Genomic DNA, 13,002 nt, shown 5'->3' with positions numbered 1-13,002 from the left:
CTGGCCCCCTCCTTTGGACCCCTGTTTTCGAGATCCTTATCAATTTCGATGAAGCCCCTCCACTCCTATTCCTCCACGACCGCGACCTTGCCAACGACTCTCTCTTCTCCGGCACTGTCTGCTCCCTTGATCCCACCGCCAACATCCTCCTCCTCGAGGTAGACACTCGTCCATCCACTAATCTCTCTCCACCTTCCAAATCCCATCTTTTGTCCCACTCACGAAGCTTCTCTGCCGCTTCTGAGCCCAAAAATCCCATCTCAATGAAGATCTTATGTCGGTCGGACACCACCATTGCCTTGCATCCTTTGTCATCTCCGGCACCGTCACCAATTGGGTTACATCCAGAGCTCAAACGGTTGAAGTCGGGTCAAACGATTCACGATCCAACTGATCGATTCATACGAATTTATCTTGAGTTTTAAACATAAATGGTCAAATTAAATGACCGGCCCGATCCCATGGCCGGATTATCGAGTTTTCGATCTAATCGGCCGAACCAGGTCGGGTTTAATAACACTGATATTATCCATCGTGAGATGAATGGTCGGATGTAAGTTACATAATGCACATCATGCATGGCTGTCTATAGTTATCCATTGCACGATAAATGATGTATGCATTAAATACTGTACGGAATTTTCGTTTTATTTTTATTAACCTCAGTAAGGGTATATAGGTAATTTTGAAAAAAAAATATTAATATTATTCCGCCACATAGCCGGATTTTGGTGCAAGCGTTGAAACCTGCTACTCAGGTGCTTGAGGAGGGGAACTTTTTTTCTTCGCCCCAAAGCCACCGCAACCGAAAAAAAGACACAATCCCAAGGCAAGCCATCCACCCGCCAAAAGGCAGATGCTTATTCATTCATAAGCCTAACAAAACAAAACCTTTTTCCTTCCACCTCACCAACCCACCAGTTTGCAAAATTTCTTGCGACGGTTCGGTAACAGTGATCCATTGTCATACAATCAAATCATATAATATTTTAATCATACGTTATGAAATTTATTGGTGCTGCTGGCACCGTTATCAAGTTGATTGGGCAGCATCTCCGTGTCAAAACTTACTCAATCAAGAGTTCAACCCCTTGCTTTGAATGTGACAAGGTTGGATTTGGAGTAACAAATTAGCTGCAACAGCATTTAATTCTAAATTATTTAATTATCATTACAATTTCTTCTCATGAGATTTTTAATAGAAAGGGAATTCAAGTAAAAATATATCATTAGAGACTCTCTTCAAGATTATTTGCAAAGAGATTTATTATTTTCAAGATAGCAACAAGTTCTACATACAGAATTTACTATTCTTACTGGCGCAAAGAGTTCCTATTCAAAAAAATTAAATTACAAATAATATGTTAGTATGAGGAATAGAGAATGAAAGAAATATATTAAAAATTTTATTATATTTATTAAGTAATATTATTTTTATTTTATTAATTTTTTTATTTTTTATATTCATACTTACTAAACTACATCATCATTATTATTTGTAAATAAAATTTATTAGTATATAACTATTTTTGAATAGCGAACCTGTTTAAAATTGAAATATCTATCGCATCATTCATTAATAAAATTTATTAAAAAAATTAAATTTTTAAAATCCATACAACTTGACATGCAGCATGCTGAGCAATATGATACCGATGCATATGATTAAATTTTTATTTTAGACATATTTCAAATATAATAATTATTATATATATTAAAAATATTATAATAACATTATCTCATTATCATAACAATCACTATCCATCGTTGTCATACCAACTTCAATATTTTTAAGAAATATATAATATAATTTAGACTAAATAATCATAAGATATCAAATACCAAATATTGATATAAGATACCAAACAGTGTTGGCAGAGCTTAGCAATATATACCTGCCATTTGTACACTAATGATTTTTTTTATACAATATATATAATGTTTATGATTAGATAGATTGTAAACAATGGTAATGAGATGTACGGAGAAGCACGGATGGAAAAGGTATGCGTACCGGTGTTTGCGGCAAGGATGCTGGAATCTGGGCCAGTAGCTGGCGTTGTGGATCTTGCCGCGTAAAGAAAAATGGCAACTGAGACACCAATAGATGGTACTGTAAATTAGTAATATTATTTTGAAAAAACAGTTAATATAAAACTGATAAAATATAATATAATTTGATCCATCAATTTGCTTCATATTTAATTCATCATAAATAAATTTAAATTTAAATTAAATAAATTTAAATCATCGATTCATTTAATTTATTTAATAATTAGATCAGATATGAATTTTAAATATCTAATTTATTTAATTCATTTAACTCGTTTAATATTTAGATTGGATTGAATCAGATAATTCATTTAACCTGTTTAACTATTTAAACTGTTTAACCTATTTAATCCATTTAAGATCTATTTAATCTGTTTAATCCATTTAAGATCTATTTAATTTGTTTAAAATCTGTTTAACTTGTTTCTAATCCATTTAACTTGATCTGTTTAATCTGTTTACTCCATTTAACTTTTTTAATCTGTTTAATCTAATTTGATATATTTAATAAATAAATTAAATGAATCAGATCGAATTATTTATTTAATAAAAAATTAAATTTAAATTTAAATTTTTGATCCGTTTAATAAATAGATCAGATTTGAATTGATCATTTTCTGATCCGATTTATTTATGATTGATTTGACTCGTTTGCCATCTCGAGCTAATACGAGCTGTCAAAAGATTAAATCATGGTAAGTGAATGTGATCTCTTCTTATCCAAAAAAATAAAAAAAAAATGATCTTTCTTTTCTTGCCGTTGATTTGGACCTGGCTCACCCTTTGCCGAGGAAACCAGGACGAAAGCCACAGCCCCCTCCTTGGTTATTTATAAACCTGCAATGTTTTTCTAACTCGTTGTAATCTTTTCCAGAATTACCCATATACTCCTACTGGGGTGAATTAAAAATAACACCCCACCACATTGATGTTGATTGATGACGTTTGAAACTTTCAATAAATTAAAAAGTTCAAATTTTTTATTTATTATTTGTTGACCGTTGCATTAGGGTAAACAAGTTTGAAAAACTTTGAATAAAGAAAATGGATTTCAAATCTTTTTTTAGGAACACTCAACTTTAGTAAAATTTTACTCATTGGCATATGCAAAAGAAAAAATATGGGATCAATTGACCCTTAAAAAGAATTGACTATATATATATATATATATATACTAGACTACTATTATGAAAGGCATATTGACTTATGAAAAAAATCAAAATTGACCTCACTAATTTTACAAATTAACTTCATATCTCACGTAAATTTTTAAAAAAATAAAAAAAAATTATATTAAAAAAATAATTATGACCTATATTTTCTTTCTTTAATGACTCATATCCTATCTCCCTCTTCCTTTCTTATTCTCTCGCACCTAGGGTTGAAAATAGGTCAGGCTACACCCCTGCTCGAGCCCAGCCCAAATTTTTTTTTGGATTTTGGACTAGACTTAGGCTTAAAAATTTTTGAAAAACTCAAGTCCGAAATTGACCCGAGCCCGGCCCAAACTCGATTAGGCCAACACAATCCGATTTTCAACAGCTCTCTTCCCCCTCTTAAAAGAAAAAAAAAAAAAAAAGCCTAATGTCTAACCTCCGGCTCCTCCATGGACCACAACCGAAGATGTCGATACTTCATCCACTACCGATGACAAACAGCTCCCATCCTTCCCAACCCCTTCGTCTGCTCCACCTCTGTCGTGTGCTCTTGTTGTGACACCAATTGTGTCGTCGCTACCATCATCCTCCGTAGTCTAGTCCTGGCAGTGCTTCCTTCGAAGCGGCCTACCATCTAATCCAGAGCGAAATCTCAACCGAAGACATTACTGGGGGTGGTGGATGGAGAGCGACGAAGGGGCTGATTCATGCTCGTCAGCTAGCGTGGTCGATGGTGGCTGTGGGGAAGCCATGGTGATGGGGTTGTATTGAAGACAAGAATGGCGGATGGGGGAAGACAAGACACCTGCGTCAACGGTGGGGGAAGATGGAAGATAGTGATGGCTGGTGGATAGACACGGACCACGGCCTCAAGGGCTAGGACAACGAATGAGGGAAGTTAAGAAGGGAACGAAAAGACGGAACAATGGAAGCGGGTTATTTGGCTCGGGCAGTCGGGCTAAATCGACTTAAGAAGAGAAGTCATATACGAATTGGGCTCTGGTCTTAGGTAGAAATTATCAGGCTGAACTTCCGGCTAACATTTGGGCCTGAGCTCGAGCCGGATTTAGATCAAGCCAAAGATATATGTCCGAGTCCGACCCAAAATGTAAACGGGTTCTGCATTTTGGCCCAAGCCTGGCCTGAATTTCTTCGGATTGAGTCTGAAGCCTGATCCGAAATTGGCCCGATCTAGTTCGAGGCCCAATTCTAGTCCTACTCACACCACTTTGACCTCTCTCTCTCTCTTTTTCTTTCTTTATTAATTACTTCCTTATTCATCTTTTAATACCTCATCCCAACCCCATCCGTCCATCCCTTACATTTAAACTCTACATTAATTTATTTTTTATACCTTAAAGAACCACATGAAAAGATGAAAAGAATAATTATGACCTATATTTTCTCTCTTTAATGACTCATATATACCACCTCTCTCTTCCTCTCTCGTATCATTTTGACCTCTCTTCTCTCTCTCATACTTTCTCTTTCTTTATTCATTACTTTTCTATTTTTCTTTTAATGCCCCACCCCAACCTCATAGTCTCCATCCATCCACTTCTTATATTTAAACTCCATATCAATTTATTTTTTATACCCTAATAAATCCAAATATATATAAAATCATATGTTCTTCTTATCTCTTTTTTCAATCTGAACTAGATATTTCGCTTTTAACTTCTTTTTTTTGTGATATTCTTTTAGTTTTTTTTATCTTCTCTATTTTTTTATTCATATCAAATATATACGTTTAGAATAATTTTTAGTTTGCCATTATAATTTTAATATTTAATAATATCAAAGATTTTGCCATGATGCTTTTCTATAATATTTTATTATAAAAGTATTTAAGATACTGCACATTATCAATTTTTTATATATTTAATTATTTTTTAAAAATAATTTATTATTATTATTATTTTTATTTCTTCCTTCGTAGCTCCTCCATTTCTTTTATTATATTGATCCCACAAGTAAAATTTCTAGATTCGTCGCTGATTTCACTACACCTTTATACTTTAAAAAGTATCAAGTTAATCCTTTTAGTTATCAAAATATTTTAATATGGTCTATCCGTTTATCTCTGTTAATAAAATAGTGTCACGTGACTATCACATAATAATATTATTTTATAAAATAATAAAAAATATCCTTATCTCCATCTCCTTCCTCCTCTTCGATTAATCCCTTCCTCCTCCGTAGCCAGCAATCTTTTTTCGCTCCCCTCCCTCCTCATCTATTTCTCATCCTTCATGATAACTTCCTTCACCTCCGTCCATTCCTCCACCGCCTCCCCTTTCTCCTCCTCCTCCTCTTCTTCGATTGATCTCCTCCTCCTCCATTACTGGCATCCCTCTTCTCGCTTCTCCTTCCTTCTCCTCTGCCTTCTCATCCATTTTTTTCCTTCTATAATGGTTCCCTCTACTTCCACTCATTTTTTCAATGTCTCTCCTTCATCCTCCTCCTCCCTCTTACCTTCTCTCTCCTCTGTGATTGATTCACTTCTCTTTCGTCTCGAAATTCCTCTTTCTTCCTTATCCTTCCTCTCTTTCCTCACCCATTCACCTCCTCTATGGGAGCTCTCTCCATCTCCGCCCATCCCTCCACTGTCTCCTCCTCATCCTCTTCTTCCCTCCTCTCCTTTCTCATCCTCTTTCTCCCTCCTCCCTCCTCTCTCTTCTTCAATTCATCACCTCCTCTATCTCCTCCAAGGCACCTATAAATCATCCCCTCTATGGCGACTCCCTCCTCCTCCTCATTTTTTTCTTCTTCCTCCAAGTCTATCCATGAGCAAAAGGCATTTTTATCCATTGAGAGAAAAAGATAATACCATTTATTGATAATAGATGATTTGAGTATATTAGAACATATTGATAATTAGAAGGATAAGTTTGATACTTTTTAAAATATAAAGGAATAAATAAAATTGAGCTAAAATTGAAGGGATGTTCTATAATTTTTTTCTAAATACTATTCAACTATGATGAAGAAAGAAGTAGAGGTAAGCTTACTAGGGGATCAGAGATCCGATCTTTATATGACATCCAAGGGCCAATGAAGTAGGATAGAACCATAGGCTGGCTTGTGGCTAATTAAAACCCTGCATGGGGGGTCCGCATATATGACCAGCAGAGTGTTTCTAGCTTCAAGTAATCACATGTAATGGTAATCTAAATCATCCCCTATAATGATATATGATCTATGAAGACTTCCAACGACCACTTTGCATTAGCTCAGGACTTAGTTTAAATCTAATATAATTATATATAGTTCTTGGTTGTGGCCTATATTGGGCTAGTTGCAAGTGGGACATCTGATTTTGGATCACAATTAATAATTAGCAAGCTTTACATAATTTTAATAATACATTAATCATGGTGGTTGGGTCCGTTTAGATAATGAAGATCTAATTCTAGGTTATGCTTCAGGGAGGATCCGGCGCAGTTTTATATGGATACTACCAGAAGATAGAGTAAAAATTGAAGTAAGTCGTTATGATTCAACCAGAGGACGTATAATTTATAGACTTCGCAACAAAGATTCGAACGATTAGGTGATTTTTTAAACATTCCCCTTCTTTACATCAGAAAATAATAAAAATAATTAGCAAGCTGAATCTCGGAAGTCCACTTGATCGAAAGCATTTGAGCTAAAAGAAATGTAGTATTTGTGGTTGGCTACTAGCAACAATGACCTAAACCTAATCCACAAACTATTTCTTGTTCACAAGTCAAACCAAGCGACTAGCTCAGCTATTGAGTCTAGCTTTAGTAAAACATGCAATCATGCGACAAAGATATTATTAGATGACTGCGTCTATCATCTTTTAGTAAATACATGCAATTGTAACAAACTCAGGCCATCATAAGAGCCTTTCAACGTTCCTCAATAGCTGGTTTTTTCTCGAAATGCCGGATTGTACCTTTCGAAAGAATGAGACATCAAACATTGAATCATATAATAATCAATTTGAAATTTATATAGATATATAAAAAAAAATTTTAAAATATTTTAAGATCTATATAAGATGAATATTGTGATAAAAGATTGATATTGTGATAAAAGATCGATCATTCTTCCGTGTGAAAGGAACCGTCCGAACCCTCACCTTACATGATAGCAATACGAACACGTAATGATAAAAGTAAGAAGAATCCCAGCGCTGTCGGCAACGACCTCGATATGTGTCCATCGTCGCTTTATTATTTTGAGAAGTCCAAATTCACTTTAATTATGCCCATAAAAAATTCGATGTTGCTTTGAAGTCATGGGAAAAGAAACCCGGTTTTCCAACATCTGCTTTTCTCTGCACGACAACAAGCAGATTCCCTTTGTCAGCCAAAGGAAAAAAAAAAGGGCAGAAAAACGAAGGGATTCCAGTATGCAGCACAAGGGACAATAAGTAGACGGGAGGAAAGAGGGTCCGCCCACATTCATTGAACTATAGAAAATCTGATGGGGGTAAAAGAATAACTTTTTTTTTTTTTTTCTAGAGAAATTTGACATCCGATTCTTTGACGGGACTCGCAGTCTTTTAATCATTAGCATTTAATTTTGAACCATGTACATACTGATATGAGATTTTGCATATCTGTACTAACGTTGCATGCATTTACTGTACAAAGTTATACAGTCTCTGTACACCATTATGCTATCATTTGTAATTGTATATATATCGGGATATAGTTATGTACAACTGCTAGGGATCGAGCGTTAAAGAAATTTTGAAAATGGAGGTGGGTGTTAAAATCCCAATCAACATGATGACCTAGAAGTTGTAATTTGGTTAATGAAGGGACTGCCTATTAAATAAATACATGTTTCTTTTTTAGACTATTTCAGCAAGAAATTGTGTATTTTTTGAGCAATTTAGACAAGAATGTCACGTCTAATATTATGCTTTTCTACCTCCAAGCTAATGTAAAAATCATGGCGAACCTTGGTACTCTCGCTTGGCCCATATCCTTGTTCAAGGCCTGGTATACTGACAGCTATATGGAACCAATGCACGCACTAATTTTGAAGTCCCAAGTGTACTGCACAGACCTCCATCGCTGTAATCCACTTTTTAATTTATTAATACACACACTTTTAACAAAATCATCCAAATCTCCTTCTTCTCGGGCACATGGGGACCGCATGGGATAGGCCTCAGCAAGAATTTAAAATCCATGGAGTTCTTTTTGAGCAATAGAAATCCAAGGAGTCTCTCCTACAATGGACCACTAAGAGACCTTTCCCTTCTTGTTCTTGCTTCTGTTTTTTGTTGTTTGTTTTGTTTTAGAATGGTTCTGGCTGTGTATGCTTAATTTTATCCATGATGCAGCCTTGTTAATGTCCTGTAACTAATGTCTGCTGTGACTTGGGTCTCAACTTCACTTTATTGGGTCACCAACCTCTCCATCATAGTGTCTTTTTTGAAATGTCCTCTTCACTACAGTGTCGAAGGTCCTGCAACCTACTTTTGCCATGACTGTAGGTAGCCTCAACTTCAATTAATTGGTTCACCAACCTCTCCCCCATGGCTCTCTTACCACCATTGCTTTGCTCTTCATTTCTTCGACCAGGTGTCCTCTATCCTCACATTGACTATATCCACCCTAAGCCTGCTAAATATGCACTGGTTTTTTTGTATGCTACATTCCCTGAGGGATATTGTTTCCTTTCTTCTGCATGTTCTCAGAGGCAATGGATTTAAATTACAATGCCAAATAAATCACTGGGCTATGGTGGAGGACAGTAGCTTAGCACCTAACTTCATTGTTTTTAAATTACGTTACTTAGGGAGACAACAAAAGCCATCATTGTTTGGCTTAGAAGCCCTAACATTCACCAGAAAAGAGGCTGTGTGAATTGATCGTTAGCTGAGGGGTCATGCCTCATGGAACACATGCGCCCTCTCCAGCTCATCATGGGATGGGCCTCATTTTTAATCAGGCTTCAAGCTAGGCTTTTTTATTTGCCAGTCTGGCCCATGATTAGGTCTACTCTGGAGTAGGCAAGGTTTGTACATAGTTTAAAATGGTAGAATCATTTGTAGAACCGTACCATCCAGTGAGGCATACGTGAAATAACAATTAGGATGGACCACCACTGGCATTTTTTCATTTGATCTTTTCCGACCATGGTACAAAGTAATCTTATCAGCAAGCATTATTGCCTCCATGTAGGATACAATAATCTCATGCAATTATGGGGCCACCATTTCAAAATAGTACCATCTATGGATCAAAAAAATTATGGAAATTAAAGCATATTAATGGAATGCTCACTTTAACTTGAACTATAGGTAATAATAAGGATTTGTCTCAATCTTCAGATGTAATTGGTGTCAAGAGGGGAATAATAAATAGCACATTGAAATTACTAAAAAATAAAATTCTCGTAAAAAGTAGTTAGAATTCCTGGGGGAAAATATCTACTTAACAAGGAGAACACTGAAAACTCTATAACAATTTGCAATTATTGTGAGGACTTGTGTGTATATATATTTAATCTCATATCGACTATATATTAGGTAGATTTCAGATATCTATACAAAACTAAGGAATTCAAAATAATATCTTTCGGCTAATCTTTTTATGTGAAATTTTGTATTACTACGAATGGTATCAGGGTAAATCTGATCCATAATCTATGTGGACTAGATAATACTACAACATGAGCCCACAAGCTGATTATGATATTTGTTATCGGATTTGCAATACTTGTAAATGAATTTAGATCGATAGTATGGTGAGAATGTCATGGCTTAAATGAGAGGCGTATGTGAAGACTCGTACATGCATATATTTAGTTTTATATCAGCTATACATTTGATAGATTTTGAATATTTATATAAGATAAAAAAAATTTAAATAATATCTTTTAATTAGATTTTTTGGATGAGATTTTGAGTTGTTTCAATTATATCTCAAAAATTTCAAGAACCTTCTAATAGCCCACATAAATCCAAAAGTGGTGCAATAATATGTCAGGTTTTCTCTAATTTGTGCATGATAATGCCCAACAGTCGTATCAGATTTTGCATGACAATGATGACCTATACCTTAGCCATGCAAAGGGTGGCCCTTATGGATCTAGCAAATGGAGCACGATTGACAATAATGAAACAAGCTTGGATCATGTTCTATACACCATACAATATAAGCTTATCGGAGCCTAAAATTCAATTATCAAAACATAATAACCCAAAATTGGGCTTGATCATGCATCATTCCATACAAGAAAATGTAGACCAAAACCTAAGATCTAATTATCAAAATATATAATAAATGCACAAATTTCAATATAAAATAAAAAACATGAATCCTAAAAATTTCTTCGGGCCCATTTGGGTGTTTAGGCCCAAAATTCTATAGGATTGAGTCAGCCTACTCCAATAGTTCTCTAGATTCTTGTAAATATATGCCTAATCTAGTCTGACTTAGCTGGTTATCTTGGTCCAACTCATGAATCACACGAATTTTGAGCCTTGACATTAAAACAAGCCTTTAAGATAGCATTTGGTATTTTAGATGAGATCATGACAGTGATCTAAGATCTTCGATGATCCGAATCCGATGGTAATCTGATCCCAGTGATCTAAGATCGCTACATTTGGTAGGGTGATGATCTAGTGATTAAAGATCCCTAAATATCTAAGAGTAACCTATTTAGTAATCTATGGGAATCCAAGATCATTGACCATATAATACCAAAACTATCCATAATATGTTTTATAAAAATATATTTATTAATCATATAAAATATATTATAATAAAATATAAAATATATTATAATAAAATATCAATATATTTATTAATATATTAATAATTAATATATTTTATTTTGATTAGAAAAATAAGATAAATAGAAGTAAAATATTAAATATTTTTATTATATAAATATAAAGTATAATAAGATATTTCTACTTTAATTTTAAATTATCACTCAATCATAATATGAAATAATATAATTAATAATATAATATATCACATAAATATAATATATAATATCATATATAATATTGCTATAATATATTAATATACTAATTTTTTGGCTAGATCGAGGGATATTTTTATCCTAAAATTTCAACCTACAATCATCGCTCAGGGATAATCTTGGATTTTTGACCTCAAAAACAAGTATCCCATTATTGAGTTAGGTAGTGATTTGAGGAGTGGGGTTAATTTGAGACGACTGTCATATAGAATCATCGTGGAACGGGTCAAATATGGTAATATCTCATCACGATCACCAACATCACTTCTAATTTTGGATGGATTATCCATACCAAATGCCCCCTAAAGAATTTGTGATCAAAGTATCAACGTATCATCAGGCTTGATGATGTACTTGGAGGCTCGCTTATCTTCACGCAAGTGAACCTCCTAAATGAGATGGCGAATTTATGAGAGGATCACGCTTTGGTAACACTTTCGACCCTAACACCCTCACCAGAATCACCTGCACTTGCTCTTCATTGGAGCCTAAACCTGCCAAGCAAGCCTATCAAGCTCAGCACAACTCCAATCTCAAACAAGAACAAGATGTCCCTCGAGAAGTTGAAAGAGATAAAGCTCTATTTTCTTAAGTCATTTCAACGCTGTATCTTTGACTGACCAAATACCATCATGTGCCCTGCTAGGTTCTTGTAGTGGTCTTAAAGGTTCTATAATGAAGTGTTGACACGGGTATGGCGATATAAGATGCAAAGACAATCTGCTAAACAATTGAAAATGGAAAATAAATTGATCATAAGTTGATCATCTAAGTTCTCAGCTAGAGGAGTACTAGCCAAATCAAATCAATCCTTTCCTCCTACAAACAGATCTATGGCCATGGATTCATGAAGTTGTTAAAGAAAGAAAAAATGTGGAGAATTTGAAAGGCAGCGCTGCATTGTGTTCCAATGTGTTGAGTTTCTTAGAGACACTTTGCCAAGCAACTCTGAAGAACATCAAAGAAAGGTGATGCTCGAGGGGTTTTGATTCGAATTGTGGTAACTTGATCAAAAATTGATACCAAACACATAAAAAGTGCTTTCACCATGAAGACTTCATGGAGCGTGGGGAGTCCTATAAGGAATGAATTCAACAATACCAACAGTTCCAATATCAACAAAAAGTTTACAGCTTGGCCAGTCATTTCCTTATTGTCCTCCTCAAACATTCTTGAGAATATATTTAGTCAATTTTTGTCGAGGACCCAAGTCTCAGCAAGATATTCTATGGGATATCGGTATGGAGTACCATCCCAAGTATTGGGATCGGATCATTCCTATAACAACTTAAGATCTTATCTAGAAAGACTAGTTAGAAGATGTTATTTGAATTCTTTAGCCATATATAAGTATCCAAGACCTTCTTAGTAAATAACCGATATAAGATTAAATACTTATACCCACACGGATCCTCACATACTCTCCTATTTAAATTTTGATATTCTCACTAGGCTAAGAATCCAAATCTATATAAATCTATTTACAAATACCACGATCAACCTATGGTCAGCTCCAATAAACTTATGCTACAAAGTCTCCTAGTCCACATGGGCTATGAGCTGGTCGACTCTGATACAATTTGTAATAACTCAAAATCTCATTCAAAAAAACTAGCTGAAAAGTGCTATTTAGATTTTTTGATCTTGTATAAATACTCAAGATCTTTCCAGCAAATAATCAATACAATACTAAATATATGTCTGCATAGACCATTACATACTCCTCCTATTTAAGCATAACATCCTTGCTAAGTTAATGATCCAAATATATGCAAATTCATTCATAAACACCATGATTGACCCATGATCA

The 13,002-nt window shown here is 34.6% G+C and overlaps 1 pseudogene; it reads left to right on the top strand.

Annotated features, from left to right (window-relative positions):
• Window positions 1-1,995: 1,995 nt before the first annotated feature.
• On the top strand, window positions 1,996-12,368 carry LOC109506536 (annexin D5-like; annotated as a pseudogene).
• Window positions 12,369-13,002: the final 634 nt, after the last annotated feature.

This window comes from Elaeis guineensis, chromosome 13 (assembly GCF_000442705.2).
Source record: "Elaeis guineensis isolate ETL-2024a chromosome 13, EG11, whole genome shotgun sequence".
Taxonomy (NCBI): domain Eukaryota; kingdom Viridiplantae; phylum Streptophyta; class Magnoliopsida; order Arecales; family Arecaceae; genus Elaeis; species Elaeis guineensis.
This window is presented reverse-complemented; position numbering and strand designations above follow the sequence as displayed.